The 14837-nt window shown below is 50.3% G+C and overlaps 1 long non-coding RNA gene across 1 annotated transcript; it reads left to right on the top strand.

Annotated features, from left to right (window-relative positions):
• Positions 1-1937: 1937 nt before the first annotated feature.
• Positions 1938-14837, top strand: LOC117202290 (uncharacterized). The gene is made up of 2 exons (XR_004484527.2): positions 1938-2076; positions 7483-14837. It is a non-coding gene; the product is annotated as an uncharacterized LOC117202290 (long non-coding RNA).

The raw sequence follows: 14837 nt of genomic DNA, 5'->3' as shown, positions 1-14837 counted from the left end.
ACTCTGACCCTCTGCCTACCCACTCCCCCAATCCAGCTCTGTCCCTCCAGTCTCTGCATCTCCATCCACCGTCTACAGCTCTCACCTGCAATACCTGCAGCCTCAGTCCCTCTCCCAGCCTCCCCTCTTCCCTCCTCCTTCCCACCTCAACTGAAGGGTTTCCTCAGAGAGGGAACACGAGCCACTTCATCCCAAATCTGAAATAGTTTTCCATGTATGTATATATATATGTTCTTTGAGCACCTTATTCTTTTCCTTCATGGGAATTTGAAAACTTTTTCAAATGGAATCTTATATTTATTTATGAGATTATCTGTTTAAACAAATCTCTCTTCTCTGTTAGAGTGGGCCCCATGAGGGTGGGAACTTGGTGGCGGTCACTTCTGGTCCTCAGTGCCCAATGGGTGGATGACAGAATCCCCAGGACAGGATGAGCCACTGAGCCGGTGGTTCTATAAACGTAGTCCCAGCAGCAGCACCTGGGAACTTGTTAGAGAGGAAATGCAAATTCTCTGACTTTGGGTGTGGGACCCAGCAATCTGGGTCTGAACCAACTGGGCACCAGGATTCAGGTGCACACAAAAGTTTGAGAACCACCGGCAGAGGCAAATCCCCTGCTGTTGGGTCAGTGTCCACTGTGGCAAAGGGCCACCTGAGCCGCCTATAAAAGGCGCTGGGGGTGAGCAAGGCCACATCTTCAAAAGCAGCAAGGGGAAGGAAGCCCTTCTCTAAGGAGGGACGGCCGAGGGTGCGGACATTGCGCCATCACCGGGACCCCGACCCCGGCCCACCGTGCTGTTCGGCGGACTGGCCACTGGAGGGCAGTGCGACCACGTCCATCGCGTCCCTACCCGGCTGCAGGCGGAGGCCTACCCGGGAGACAGCTGGGGCGGCTTCAGCCAGGAGACAAGAAAATAGAAAGGGATCGCGGCCCAGGCTGCGGCCTCGGCCCACGGGCCCCAGACGTTCTTAGAGGCCGAAGGGACCCCGCCGGCGCGCATCCGCGGCCCGGTATGTCCGAGGGGGCCTCCCTGCCTCGCTCCTCCAAGGCCTGGTCTGCTGCCTGGAAGGCTGGGAGTTTGGCTCGCCTGGGGCCTGGAAGGTTCGGAGGTCCCGGAGTGCAGGACGCGCAGGGGAGGAGATGCCGTCAAGCCGCCGAGGGCAGAGCGCCAGGGGCAGGGCTTTGACCGCCTCCCCAGAGGCAAAGGGCAGCCTCCCGCGTGACCCCCTCCGAAGTGCAAAACAAGGCGGCCATCTTGGCGGCGCCTTAACCCTCTCGTGGCCGGGGCCCCGGCCCAGCCAGGACTGGGCAGGCTTGCGGTTGGAAGCTGCGATGCCACGGGGACGGCGAAGAATTTCCAAGAACTTGAAGAAAATCCTGGATCCTGGCAACTCCCTCGGGGGCGTTTGGAAACCCCATCCCGTTAGCATTAGGAGCCCGAGCGCCTTTGTAAGTGAATTGGACTTGTTCCAGTCACTCCCTGTTTTCTTCTTGCCCCGTATTCCAAAAGAGAAAGCCAGAGGCCGCAAACAGGCAGCAAACGGCGCTCCTGGTGGCCATCAGGTGTTTGGGGCTAGCAGAGCGTCTGGAGCCCAGACGAGCGTGGATCCAAGTGTCCTATCTTGTTGCTTACAGCATAGAGGGCAGCTTCTTCACAGCCAGGCCAAGGACTGGCAGCCTGGAGCTGACTCCAAGTGGCCGCCTCCTTTCAGCCCCTCTCCACCGTGAGGACTTTAGCTGCCGTTCTGAATGCCATCTGAGGAACCATAAGCCCTCCAGGCCCCACCATTCCTGTGGTCTCATATCTGATGTGGCTCACACATTGATACTGCCTCTCTGTCGTTTGGGTACTTTTCAGCTTCTAGAATACACTTTCTTCTTAATATCATCAGCCCTTCGAGGTGCAGCTTGAATATCAGCTTCACCGGGAAGCCTTCCTCCAGTTCTACACCCTTCGTTTCCATCAGAGCCCGTCATTTCCCTCCCTGCCCACCGGAAGCTCCCTTGGTCTCTGCTGTAGGATGTCCTGTTTTCCTCTCTGCATCCCCCGCCACTGAATCGTGGGCACCGTGAAGGTAGGGACTGTGTGACGGTGGTCTATGGCGTCCCCCTTGGTGCCTCGCACATGTAGGTCATTCAGGAAAGGGTTGCCGCAGGAGCGTCATGAAATTATTGAATGGGTTTTGGTGTTGTAAACAGATTTCCCAAACACTTTGAACCTTGAGCAAAGGAACATGTAATGGTGTTTTCTTAAGCCCTGTAATGGAGTCCTTTTGTGTGTTTAATTGCTTTGTTATTTTTGCTGGAAACGTCAGGGTGCCATGGGAACAAAAAACATGGGTCCTAGCTTGACCAAGAGGACTAACCACTGAGCCCCAAGTGTTCTCATTGCTTCCTCTGTGTGGCCTTGGGGTCGGAGCCTGTGACATGGGATGGCAGGCAGCAGGGCAGGCCCCAAGGACCAGCAAAGGAAGGTCTATGTCTCTGGCTGGGCTTGAGGTCATGATTTCAGGCTGAGATCTCAGGATGAAGCAGAAAAGAAAGCGCCTTGAGAGTCTTGGAGAAGGTGGAAGCTAAAGGAAGAATCCTTTCTTTTTCCTTTCAAAAGAAAAAGCCAAAAGTGCCTCATGAAGGACTGCAGAAAACCCCTTTCATGCCTCACCCACAGATGATTTGCTGAACGCTCATTAAGGGGAAAACAAAGAGGTGGTTTTGTTTATTTATTTAAGAGGAAAAATAAATGAGCTGTGACAAAACAATTTGAAACCAGGCCCCTCCGAGACCTGGGCTTTCACTTCCTTGATGGGAAGTAAAACAGAGAATCGAATCCCCCTCCAAATAAAAGTGAAGTTAATAATCAGACAGCTCAGCCCTGGCCACATCCTGTGTCAGCTCCCTCCCTCCCTTGGCTCACTGTTTATAGCTGCGGAGCCCAGAGTCGACTTAACTCTTTCCTCCCCATCCCTCTCCATCCCGGGGAAGCCCAGCCCTGCTCTGAGGCCGGCAGGCTCCTCATACCCTCTGGTGCAGGCCTCGCCTCTGCAAGGCTGGCTCTCCCCGTTCCGCACAGGGCGGCCAGCCTGCCTCTCGGCCTCTGGCTGATGAGTTTAAGAAGCCCAGCTTAGATTTGAGTGCTGTCTTCTGCTTGTCCTGCACAAAACCCAAAGTGGGCACAGGAGGGCTGCACTGGGTACCTGCTTACCTCTCCACTGCTCCAGGGAAACACTAGCTAAACCCACTCCCACTCCAGACGCAGGGCCTGTGCTCCAGGCAGCCTCCACAGCCTGGTGGTGTCCTTGAACTGAGTTCTGAGGGAAAGAAGCACAGACCTTTGGGGCTCTGGGCCTGTGCTGAGAGCAGTACTATGTATGTCTCTGAGCTGCTTTCTGAGAACTTCATGCTCTCTTCAAATGCCTTCCCATATTGTAACCAGCCATTGTTATTGTTGTAAGCAGTGATCCTAGAGAGTCATTGTTATCCTCTTTTTAAAAAAATTTATTTATTCCTGGCTGCGTGGGGTCTTAGTAACTGCGCACACGCTTTCTCTTGTGGCGAGCGGGGGCTACTCTTCACTGCAGTGCACGGGCTTCTCATTGGGGTGGCTTCTCTTGTTGCGGAGCACGGGCTCTAGGCGCTCAGGCTCAGTAGTTGTGGCTCGCGGGCTCTAGAGTGCAGGCTCAGTAGTTGTGGCGCACGGGCTTAGTTGCTCCGTGGCATGTGGGATCTTCCTGGACCAGGGCTTGAACTTGTGTCCCCTGCATTGGCAGGCAGATTCTTAACCACTGCGCCACCAGGGAAGCCCTGTTATCCTCTTTTTACAGAGCAGGAAACTGAGGCAGAGGGTTAAGTACCTTGCCCATTATTGCAGAGCTGGGATTTGAACCCAGGCATTGTAGCTCCAAAGGTCTTGCAACAGAGACTGCTCTCTTCTGTGGAGCCAGGGGGCTTTCCGAGAGCTTAGAATAATCCTGTGAATGCATTTCAAAGATCCCAAAGCCTAAGGACCTTTCGAGAACTTTCGAACTTTGTCTTGGGCTCTCCTCCTTTCTGTTTCTTTCTGGGGTGAAGGCACAGAGAACATGGGGTGGGGTCCAGTGGACAGTGGAATGAGAGAATGTGGAGCAACTTAGGATGGGACAGACCTTTCATTCGCTTGGCAGGAGGTTCTAGAGCAAGGATCCAAAGGCTTGGCGTGGCCGTTCTCTCAGCCACCGGTCTACTTTCTGCCTTTAGTGCCTCCCTCATCCCTGCCAGCCCTGTAGCCTGTGGGTCCCTCACCTGGTCACAAACGCCCTCTTCTGGCTGAAGCTGGTCTTGCAGGAAGCCACTCACCAGTTGCTTGGGGCAAGTGGCAGAGACTTCTGAACTGGCAGCGTGGGCCATCTGCCTCTCTGGGATGCCTCCCTCTGCATGCCCTGGCTACTGAGGTTTGTCTTGGAAGCCATCTGTTGCCAGGTCGTCTTTGGTGGGTCCCTCGGATCCCTGGAGGGTGTGTTGTGCTGCCCCCTGGTGTCTGGAGGCTGTCCTGCCCGCTCAGCTGCTTAGAGCTCCGGAAGCTCCCTGTCGGGGTGCTGCTGAGCAGGCCTGCTGTCTGTCTGTCTGTGCGCCCCAGACCCCTGGCCCCCATCTTTGGGAGTGAGCTGATCTGCGGAAGATCTGCTTTCTTAGGATGCATTTCTCCATTCAGAGCCATAGCCCAGACTGGGCAGAGCCTATTCCTCCTTTTCAGACTCATTCTTCATCTAGAGAGAAAACTCTGGGGGCTTCACTCCTGTTCTTCTCAGAGCAGGGGTGGCGCCTCTGGGGAGGGAAGGGCACAGCAGCGGCTTCTTTGTGATACCCAAAGGGGCCGACACTCAGCAGGTTGCCTGGCCCAGAGAGGTCTCAGAGAACGCGTGCCTTGACTCCTATTGAATTTAGATGTTTAGGTGAAGCATCTGCATATCAAACAGCGCCCAAGCTGGGGTGGCTCCACCGCGGTCAGACATTTGCCAAACACGCCTCAAGTCAGACCCAGCCTTTATCAGTGCTTACAGTGCTAGGGCACTTTAGGACCATTAATCTCATTTACCTCACACTCTGGGAAATGGGGTACATGTGATTCTCCCCACTTTACCAGATGAAGAAAGTGGGGTAAGAATACCTGCCCACTCTGTTATAGTGGCTGTCTGCTAGAAAAAAAAGAAGTTCATTGTGGTTTAAAATACATTGAAACCAATTAAATAATTTTCACTGAGTTCAAAAGCAGTGCAAATGGACAGCAGTCCCTCTGAATGTTTTTTCTCGGCCTGGGAGGCCCTGAGGGGCAGGACGGCATTCTTGGTCCTCAGTGTGTGCAAGGAGGAGGCTTTGGGGCACTTTCCCGATCCCGGAGTGGTGGTCTCCCTGTCTGTTCTCCAGCCCTTCCCAGCTCCTGGCAGGTCTCCCCACAGCCTTACCTCTTGTCCAAGAGCACATGTCCTTGGGAAGTAAATATCGTGTTGCAAGAACCAATAAGAGGAGAATCCCTGAGTTAACATTGTTTTTTCAGCTTTTATGAACTTAAAACATTATGCAAAATTTCAAACATATACAGAAGGAGACATACCCATCACCAACATCACCAACTCTGGCCAAGTTTGTCCATTTACATCACCATCTGCCTCCCCACGTCCCATATAATTTTAAAGTAGGTCCAGTGTATCAGGTCATATCACTTCATCTATCAGTATTTCAGTTAAAAAAAAAAAAAAAAGAACTCATTACACTTACCCACATTGTTCTTATTTCACCTAAAAATTAATAATACCACCTAAATATTACTAAGATTCATTTGCTGTTCACATTTCCAGAACATTTTTTGAACTCTTTGCCTTTCTACTTAAAGAAAAAAAATCGGCCCTGAAATAAGAATTTCTCAGTATTTGGTCGTATCCTTACAATAGCTCCTAAAGGGACCGATTTCTGAATCTGGGCAAGAATGGCCAGTTACCGATTCTCTGAGGCCAGCAATCGTTTTTAAGCTCACCCCCGCTACAGCCCTCCGCTTGGCCGGGGCCGTGCACATAGTGGGGGCCACGTCAGTGTGAGCGGAGTCTCACGTAAGGATGAACACAGGGAGGGTGGGAATGCAGCACGTTGCGCTAATGCGGAAGGACTGGAGAGCAGCCCCCTGTGTCCTCCCACCCACGGTCTGAGTGGCTGTCCTTGGCTCTCCGTGCAGTGGTCCACCCGCCAGCTGCCTGGGCCTCCTAGGGGACCCTCTTCTCTCTCTTGCTTGGGATACTTGACTCTTTTCCAGTGACTCCGTGGAGCCCCACTTTGTGGGGCCTCCAGCCGTCTTGGTATTGCCAATTTGCTGCTTAACGTACAGCAGCAGTTGACAGGGTGGTTCAGGGAGTGGGCTTCTCACTCGTGCCAAGCGCTTTGCTCATCTGTCCTCACGGCAGCCCCAGGAGGTGCGTATTGCTGTCACTGCCATTTCACAACACACAAGACTAGCGGAGGGCAGGTACGTGCCTTGCTGGCCTAGGAAGGGGCAGTGCTAGGATTTGAAGGGGGTCACTCTGAACATCGGGTGCTCTCCACTGCAGCACATTGGTTGTCAAACTTTAAGATTCGTTTAGCAAAATGCTAGGCAACTTGGCCTAGGACCAGGCACTTACCCTCTTGAGGACAAATCTCGACACGTTAGGATCTGCAGTCACCATGCACTTTTCCCTGCAATATTGCCATCTTCCAGAACAGATAGAGCATCACTTATTATTATACACGCCCTTATTAGGAGATTAGCTCAGTTGAATGGAATACATTTTAGGTCACACAGCCTCTAATTTCTTGCTTTGTCTTTTTTTATGGTTGAATAATAGTTTGAGTCATAGGTTACATGACGGTGACAGGTTTGAAGGTTAGGAGGGATGGGAAGAAACTGGGTTGCGTATCTTAGGCCACAACCTAGATATTATCCCTTCTGTACATTTTGTCACATCTCTCAGTTGTTGATACTTGGAAAAATGTGACTTTCGGAATGTACAGAATCAGGGGCAAGTACTTGAGAATTCTCGGAGGGAGAAGGGCTGGTGTGGGCACAGTTTTCTTTACCTCAGTCAGAGTTCAGCCCGTGTGGCTTCCCTTGGCCGAACTTTGGAGGAGCCGTCTCAGGTGGCCTGGTGAGGCTCAACCCGTCCACGAGGAGCCTCCCTCACCCACCGCGGACAGCCTGGGTGCTAAACTATATAAATTCACTCGCATTTTATTTTTTATTATTTTTTTGCGGTACGCGGGCCTCTCACCGTTGTGGCCTCTCCCGTTGCGGAGCACAGGCCCCGGACGCGCAGGCTCAGCGGCCACGGCTCACGGGCCCAGCCGCTCCGCAGCACGTGGGATCCTCCCGGACCGGGGCACGAACCCGTGTCCCCTGCATCGGCAGGCGGACTCTCGACCACTGCGCCACCAGGGAAGCCCCTTCCTTTACTTCTTGATTTTGCCTTGGTTTGTTTCAGCTTTCTCCCAACTCCTGCTGCCCTAGAGAAATGGAAGAGTAGGTAGAGGTGGGAAATGGAAAAACCAAAGCAGACACAGAGGAGAGAGGCATTGGCGGACTCAAAGAAGAAAGAGAAGCAACAGAAGGCAGAATCAAGAGGCCAGACAGACAAAAGGAGAGGAACCAGTGTCTTCTGTAAGTGTTCATGGGGGTTTATGGACACTAAGCAGTAAAGGCAAACTTCCAGAAGTTGTTTGCCCACCATGGCAATGAGAAGACTGTGGCTATCATTAGGTCCCCTTCAGAATGTCTGGAGGTGAATTTAAATCGTCAACATTGTTTCCAAAAGTTGCATTTGCTGGGACTCCTCTAGTTTTGCCTAGAGTTGGGTATACCAGTCTTCCATGAACCCCTGCTGTTCCAGGAACCGTGTGTCTGTGGATTGGGTTAGCCCTGGTCCTCAGAGAGCTGCCTGGAAGATGCAAAGCTGATGACCCAGCTCCATCACACCTAACGCTTCTGCTCAGATTCTCCAGGGAGCCCTCCAGAGGCAGCGTGATGGAAGCCACCAGGTTCTGCAGTGAACTAGACTGGTTTGGGGCCTTGCCCCAGGAAGATCAGCCCTCACTCTGCAAAAGACCAATGGTGGGGGTGAGTTGGGAGAATTGTAGGAAAAACAAGGGCAAGAAGGAAAGCTTGCTTTTCTGGGACTGTCCTTGCTCAGTGTTTGGAAGAGTCTGAAATCCACAAAAAGCAGTAAGGCTCACAACAGTCCTGACTGTGGCTGGTTGAGGGTCAGAGCAGTTGCTTTAAATTCATGGCTGCCTCTTTTTCTCTCCTGGGTCTCTATTTTTTTTTTTTTTTTCTGGTGTTGTTTGCTTTCACGTTCTTCTTTTTTTTCAGAGTATTCATATCTTCCCCCCTCTTCTTTTTCATTCTCAATTCTCCTTCCCACCCCACTCTGCCTTCTTAGCATAATTTTTCTTTTGGCTTTCCTTGTTCTACATCTGGATTCCCGGATGGTTTATTTTGTCTCTTTCCTGAAATTTCCCTCCTCTCCCATTTCTTATAGTTTGTTGTTGTTGTTGTTCCTTTTCCTTCGGCTTCAGTTCTGTCCACTAAAGCTTTCCTTGGGCCACACAGGCTTTTAATTCTTGTTCATCTGTTTAAGCAGTGCTGGCAAGAAGCAGGCCACAGCCGGCAGGCAGAGCCACGGTGGCAGAAGAGGACCCGGGCGTCTGAAGATTCTCCCCCAGCCCCGGGGTCCTTGGAAGAGGGGCTTCCTTCTGGAGAGTGGGCTGGGACAGTGCTGTTCTCCCTCTGTGCGGCTTGACGTCGTCTGCCAGGCCTGGGCTGAAGGTTGGGGGCAGATGGTGTTTCCTCCACGGTGTGTGGGCCTGGGCCCCATTGCTCAGGGAGGCGATGGAATCAGCCCTTCTCAGTGGACAGGTGGAGGACTCATCAGGTTCCACCCAGAAAGGCTGAGGCTCAGGGGAGGTGCCCCAGGGGGAATGTATCACTTGCCAAGCTCTGTGCTGTAGGTGGGAGGCCTTGCAGCATGGGGGCTGCCTCTGGGGGAAGTCTGGGGATCCTTTTTGATCCTCGGTCTCTGGCCGAAGCCAGCCTGGGCATCTGGAGCTGTCTGCTGGGGAGACTGAGGCAGTTTTCCGGTGGAAGGTCCTTCCTTCCCAACAGCCCCCACCCCTGGCCAGTGGGCGTTTTGAGGGCCCAGGAAGAATGCAAGAAGAGGCTGGTAGCTGCGAGGTGTCTCAAAGGCTCCTGGCCACTGGGGGCGGCACAGACCCCATCTGCGGGAGGCCCTGAGGGTCAGGTCTGGTGCCGATAGAAGCAGGTGGTACTTCCTGACGGGTGCGGTGGCGGAGAAATCCTAGAAGTTGCAGCCACACCCCTCCTTGTCTGGCGTGGCGTGGGAGGCGGTGGGAGCAGCCTGCCCTGCTGCCCAGCTGTCTGAGGCAAATCAACTGCAGTCCATCTGGCTGTACTCCGCGGCCCAGGCTGGCTTCCCACCCGGGGCCGTCAATGCCATTGGGTGCTGGCTGAGTCCTTAGCGGGCCCAGCTGAGGGGCGGATGTGTCACTGCTCCGTCAGGGGCACACCTGCAGCTGAGTTGCACCCTGGGGTGGAGGGGCCCAAGAGCGCCAGGTGGACGCCCATTGGGCTGCGCTGCCCTTGCCCAGGCCCTGTGGTGATGGTGGCCACGTGCTTCTCTGGAAGCACCATCAAGTTCCCCTCGCCTTCTCCACACCCTGCCACCTTGCCGAGTCCCGTCCACTTCCTCCTCCTTCATCCATGCACAGCCTTCGGGGCCACTTTACAAAGGACTGTTGATTATATCAAAGCTTTGCTTATTTTATATTTTGCTTATCATTTCCTTATGTTTTCTAAGCCTCTAGTCCTAGAGTCCAACTCTTGGGTCTAGCACCCCTCAAGACCCTAGAACCAGAGCCCCAGGAGCCCCCAGGCCCTGATTCCTGGGCCCCGTAGAATTGGTTTATCTCTGGTTCCAGGCAGAGCCTCCCTCCTTCCCCACATAGAGGGCCATCCTAGACAGGAGGGATGATTAGGGGATAGATGATGGATTTTCTTCTAAGTGCTCCCTTCAATTCTAGAGGAGAGCTGGGGGCGAGGACCCGGCCTCTCTGATGTAGGATTAGGATCCGGCAGCCTCTTGCCCTTCCCAGCGGAGCCCAAAGCACGTGCTCCTTCAGTCTGCGGTCTCAGTGCCGCCTCGTTCCTGCCACCTCTCTCTGCCTTCCCCCTTCGCACGCACCACGCTGTATAAATATTTACACCCCCGGGCTGGCAGGAATCTTTCTCCAGCTGCTTCCCTGGTCTCTGGGAGAGCTTGTTCTCTTACTCAACAGCTGCAGCAGATCTGGTTGCCTTTGGTCAGACAAGGGCAGGCCCTGGTTTGGGGGCCTGCGGTCCCCCTCTGGGGTGGAGGGTGCAGTTGGCAGGAGAAACTCAACTCTAAAGAGGTCACGGGGTGATGGCAAAGACCCATGCTCTCCTCTGCTGGCTGCCTGTGCGGCGACCCTCCGAGAGTTGTCTGATCCCTGCTCCGGCTGGGACGGTGGGTCCTGCTTCTGAAAGGGACAGCTCCTCAGGGTGGGGTCTGCGCCTCTCTGGGCTGGGTTTTGCTGCATAGGGCTGGAGGATACTTTCAAAGCAAGCTGGCTGGTGCTAGGACAAAATAGGAACTTAGTGTACCCACGGGCACTTTACAGTTTACAAGTATGTGCTATACCCTCGATCCTCCCTGAAGCAGATCCCCCGGTTTAGAGCTGGAGAATCTTCATATTGGGCTTCTTCTCCCCAGCTCCTGCCCCGGGCCATCCTCCCCCCCACCAACCTACCCGGGGGCTGGGGAGTGGAGAGGATAGATGCCTCTTTCCCCACCTTCCTTGGCGACCCAGGAAGTGGGAGTTTGCCAAAGAATCAAGCTGCCATTTGTTGGGTTCCCACCGGCCAGGCACTGTGTGAGGTGCTTCCCCATATTCTCATGCAATTATTCAAGTCTTAAGCCCAGCAGATTTTTTAGCTTCCTTGTGTGTGTTTCCTGTTCCTGCCCTCAAGACAGCTGTGGCCGCGTAGCAGTGAGCTCCCAGACACAGGGCCCTGCCTTCTCTGGTGCTTTCGGGTTCCGTGGAACCTTCAGGGGCCAGCTGGTAGACACTAGTCTCACCTAACCTGCAGTGGGTGCAGGTCACCTGCTGCTGCCTCCTCTCCCGTGCCTCAGTTTCTCCCATGTCTGTGGGAGGTAATTAACCTGTGCTCCATAGATAATTCTAAATGCAGTGCAGGGACAGGGTGGTGTCATTTAACTCCTTTTTCTGTGTGGGGGTGTTGTGACAGAAGAGAGTGTTCAGGTATCAGGTACTATGAGGCTTGTGTGTTTGGTGCTTGGGAAGCCTGAGGAGAAGGAAGACAGGGATAAAAAGGCCTGGATTTCACCAGGTAGTGGAGCCACTGGGGGTGCAAATGGGTGGGGGGGTCCTGATGGGGGCCCGGGACAGAGGCCCTAGTCTCTTCCTACACTCATACTTGTGCGAGAAAGTAGACACGTAGATTCAATCTGTCTCTCTCTCTGAGCTCAGACTCTTTCTGGGCCTGGGAGGAAGGCTGCTGTCAAAAAGTAAAAGGCCTGAAAAAAAAAAAAAAAAAGTAAAAGGCCTGGCCCAGTGCTTGGTGCTCAGTGGGTAGAGGGCCATCCCAAGGTGAGGCAGGGGAGGGGTAGGCTGGGTCTGGCCTGCCAGGGAATGTATAGAGAGGAAGGTAGGAAACCACAGCTCAGAGACGTGCTGCTGGGAGATATTCCTGTTGCTGCCTGCCTCCCCACCCCCAAAAGGTAAAAGAAAACCCAAATAAAAGTCTGACCCGGCAGATATTAATACTCCAGAGCCAGGGCTGGTGTGCAAGCAGCCGCCCCCCGCTTCCCCCTTCTGTTTCTATAAGCGGCTGAAATAAATTTAGTGAAACAACCCCACCCGTCTGAGGGCCTAAGATTTCAGAACAGTGGGACTCTTTACCCTGAAAGCCCCTGTTTTTCAGAGCTGAGAGCTTTTTGTTTAAATTCCCTTTGAGAATGGAATGCTCTTGATCTAAAATAATTATTTTACAGCAGTCATCTATTCCTCATAGATAAATGCTTTGACACAGTATGGCTTGCTAGAAAGCCGATCTACACATGCTGTACAGCTTAAAATAGTCAACTCTATGGGGCCACTGCCCGGTTGGACCCGTTTGGATATTTATTGTAACATTATTCTTTGCGATGCCTGTGTGTGTTCAGCTAGTCCCCTCTTTTGTCTGTCACAGGACGGTGGTTATTGCTGGCTAAGTTGCCAAAGCAGAGAATTACTTATTTAGGGCCTACTGTGTGCTAGGCACTGTGCCGGTCGAGTTGAGAGCAGAAAGAGCCTGCTCCTGGAGCAGACATGCTGGGGGGGAAGAGAGATGTCGAAAAGTAAAATGACTACAAAAAACTGGCAACTAATATCATACTTAATAGTGAAAGATCGAATGCTTTCCCTTAAGATTGGGGTCAAGGTGAGCGTGTCCAATCTCACCACACCTATTTAACATCATAGGGGAAGTCCTAGAGAGGGCAATATGGCAAGAAAAGAAATATAATGCATATGGTTGGAAAGGAAGAAGTCAAACCATTCCTATTCACAGACAACATGATTTTCTATAGTAAAAAAATAAAAAAACAAAACAAAGCTCAAGGAATCTACCAAAAAACCTTCTTAAAACTAAAGTGACTTTTGTAAGATCACAGGATGCAAGGTCAATACACAAAAATCAACTGTATTTTTATAAACTAATAATGAGAAACTGAAAACTGAAATAAAAAATTAAAATACAGTTGGCCCGTGAACAACACTGGCTTGAACTGCACAGGTCCACTTATTTTTTTGCAGTAGTAAATACTACAGTACCACGTGATCCGAGGTTGGTTGACTCTGCAGATGTAGAAACATGGATATGAGGAACTGCTCATATTCCAGAGGGCCAACTATAAGTTATACGTGGATTTTTGACTGTGAGGAAGGTTGGTGCCCCTGGCCCCTGCATTGTTCAAGGCCCAACTCTAGTTCCAAAAAAAAAAGGGAAATATTAGGTATAAATCTAACAAAATGTATATAAGATCTGTGTGCTAAAAACTACAAAGCACTTATTAAAGAAATCAGAGAAGACCTAAATAAATAGACATATCATGTTCACGGATTAAAAGACACAATAGTAAAGAAGTAAATATGTACTTCTTCCTGAATTGATCTATGGACTTAATGCAATTCCAATAAAAACCCCAGTAGGATTTTTTTGTGGTTATAGACAAGCTGAATCTGAAATTTATATGAAAAGGCAAAAGAACTAGAATAGCTAAAACAATTTTGAACATTAAGAATAAAGTTGGAGGAATTATACCACCTGATTTTAAGACTTACTGTAAAATTATAATAATCAAGACAGTGTGGTATTGGCGAAGGAATGGACACACAGATCAACAGAAGAGAATAAAGAGACTCACACAAATATGGCCAACTGAATTTTGGATAGGTACAAAAGCAATTCAATAGAAAAATGGTACTCTTTTCAATAAACAGTGTTGGGATTAGACTTCCATAGGCAAAAAAAATTTAACTTCAACCTAAACCGTGTTATATAAAAACTAACTCCAAATGAATCTAACATAAAACTATAGAAAATCTTAATGACCTAAGGTTAGGCAAGGAGTCCTTAGATGTGTCACCAAAAGCATGATGCATAAAAGATAAAACTGATAAGTTAGACCTCATCAAAATTTAAAAACTTTTGCTCTGTGAAAGATACTTTGTTCAGAGAACGAGAAGATAAGGTACAGACTGGAGAAAATATTTGCAAACCACTTATTCAACAAGAGCCTGTATCCAGAATATATAAAGAACTCTCAAAACTCAACAGTAAGAAAACAAACAACCCAATTAAAAAGTGGGCAAAAGACTTGAACAGACATTTAACCAAAGAGGACATACAGGTGGCAAATAAGCACATGAAAAGAGTTGTTCAATATCATTACCTGTTAGACAAATGCAAATGAAAACCACAATGAGATACCACTACACACCTGTTAGAGTGGACAAAAGAAAAAATACTGACAATTAAAAGTGCTGCTAAGGATTCAGAGCAACTGGAGACTCTCATATATAGTTGTGGGAGATGCAAAATGGTATATCCACTCTCAAATAAGGTTTGGCAGTTTTAAAAAAAATAAACCTTAACATACACTTAGCATATGACCGAGCAATCCCATTCCTACTTATTTAATAAGAACTTACGTTCACACAAAAATCTATACACAAGTGTTTACTGCAGCTCTATTCACAATGGCCAAAAACAGGAACTAATCCAGTGACCCTTAACAGGTGAATAAACAAATGGTGGTATACCCATACAGTGAAATACTGTTCCTCAATTAAAAGGAATGAACTATTGATACATGCAACTGCATGGATAAATCGCAAAGGCATTATGCTCTGTGAAATCATGTAGACTGTATGAGTTCAGTTATATGGCATTCTGGAAAAGACAAAATGACAGTATAGGGAACAGATCAGTGGTTTGCCAGAGTAAGGGATGGGAGGGTCTGACCACAAAGGGAGAGTGTAAGGGAGTTGTTTTTTTTTTTTTGGCGGGGGGTGGTGATAGAAGTGTTCTGTTTCCTGATTGAAGTGGTGGTTACATAAATCTATTCACATGTTTAAATTCATAGAACTGTACACCAAATAAAGGCCAATTTTACTGTTTGTTAAATAGTTTAAAAAAAACCTCACAAATTGAAATAACTACTTGGAAGGAAATGAAGATTCC

The sequence above is a fragment of the Orcinus orca genome, chromosome 2, assembly GCF_937001465.1.
Source record: "Orcinus orca chromosome 2, mOrcOrc1.1, whole genome shotgun sequence".
Taxonomy (NCBI): domain Eukaryota; kingdom Metazoa; phylum Chordata; class Mammalia; order Artiodactyla; family Delphinidae; genus Orcinus; species Orcinus orca.
Note: the sequence above shows the minus strand (reverse complement) of the source record. Positions and strands in the feature narration are given on the sequence as shown.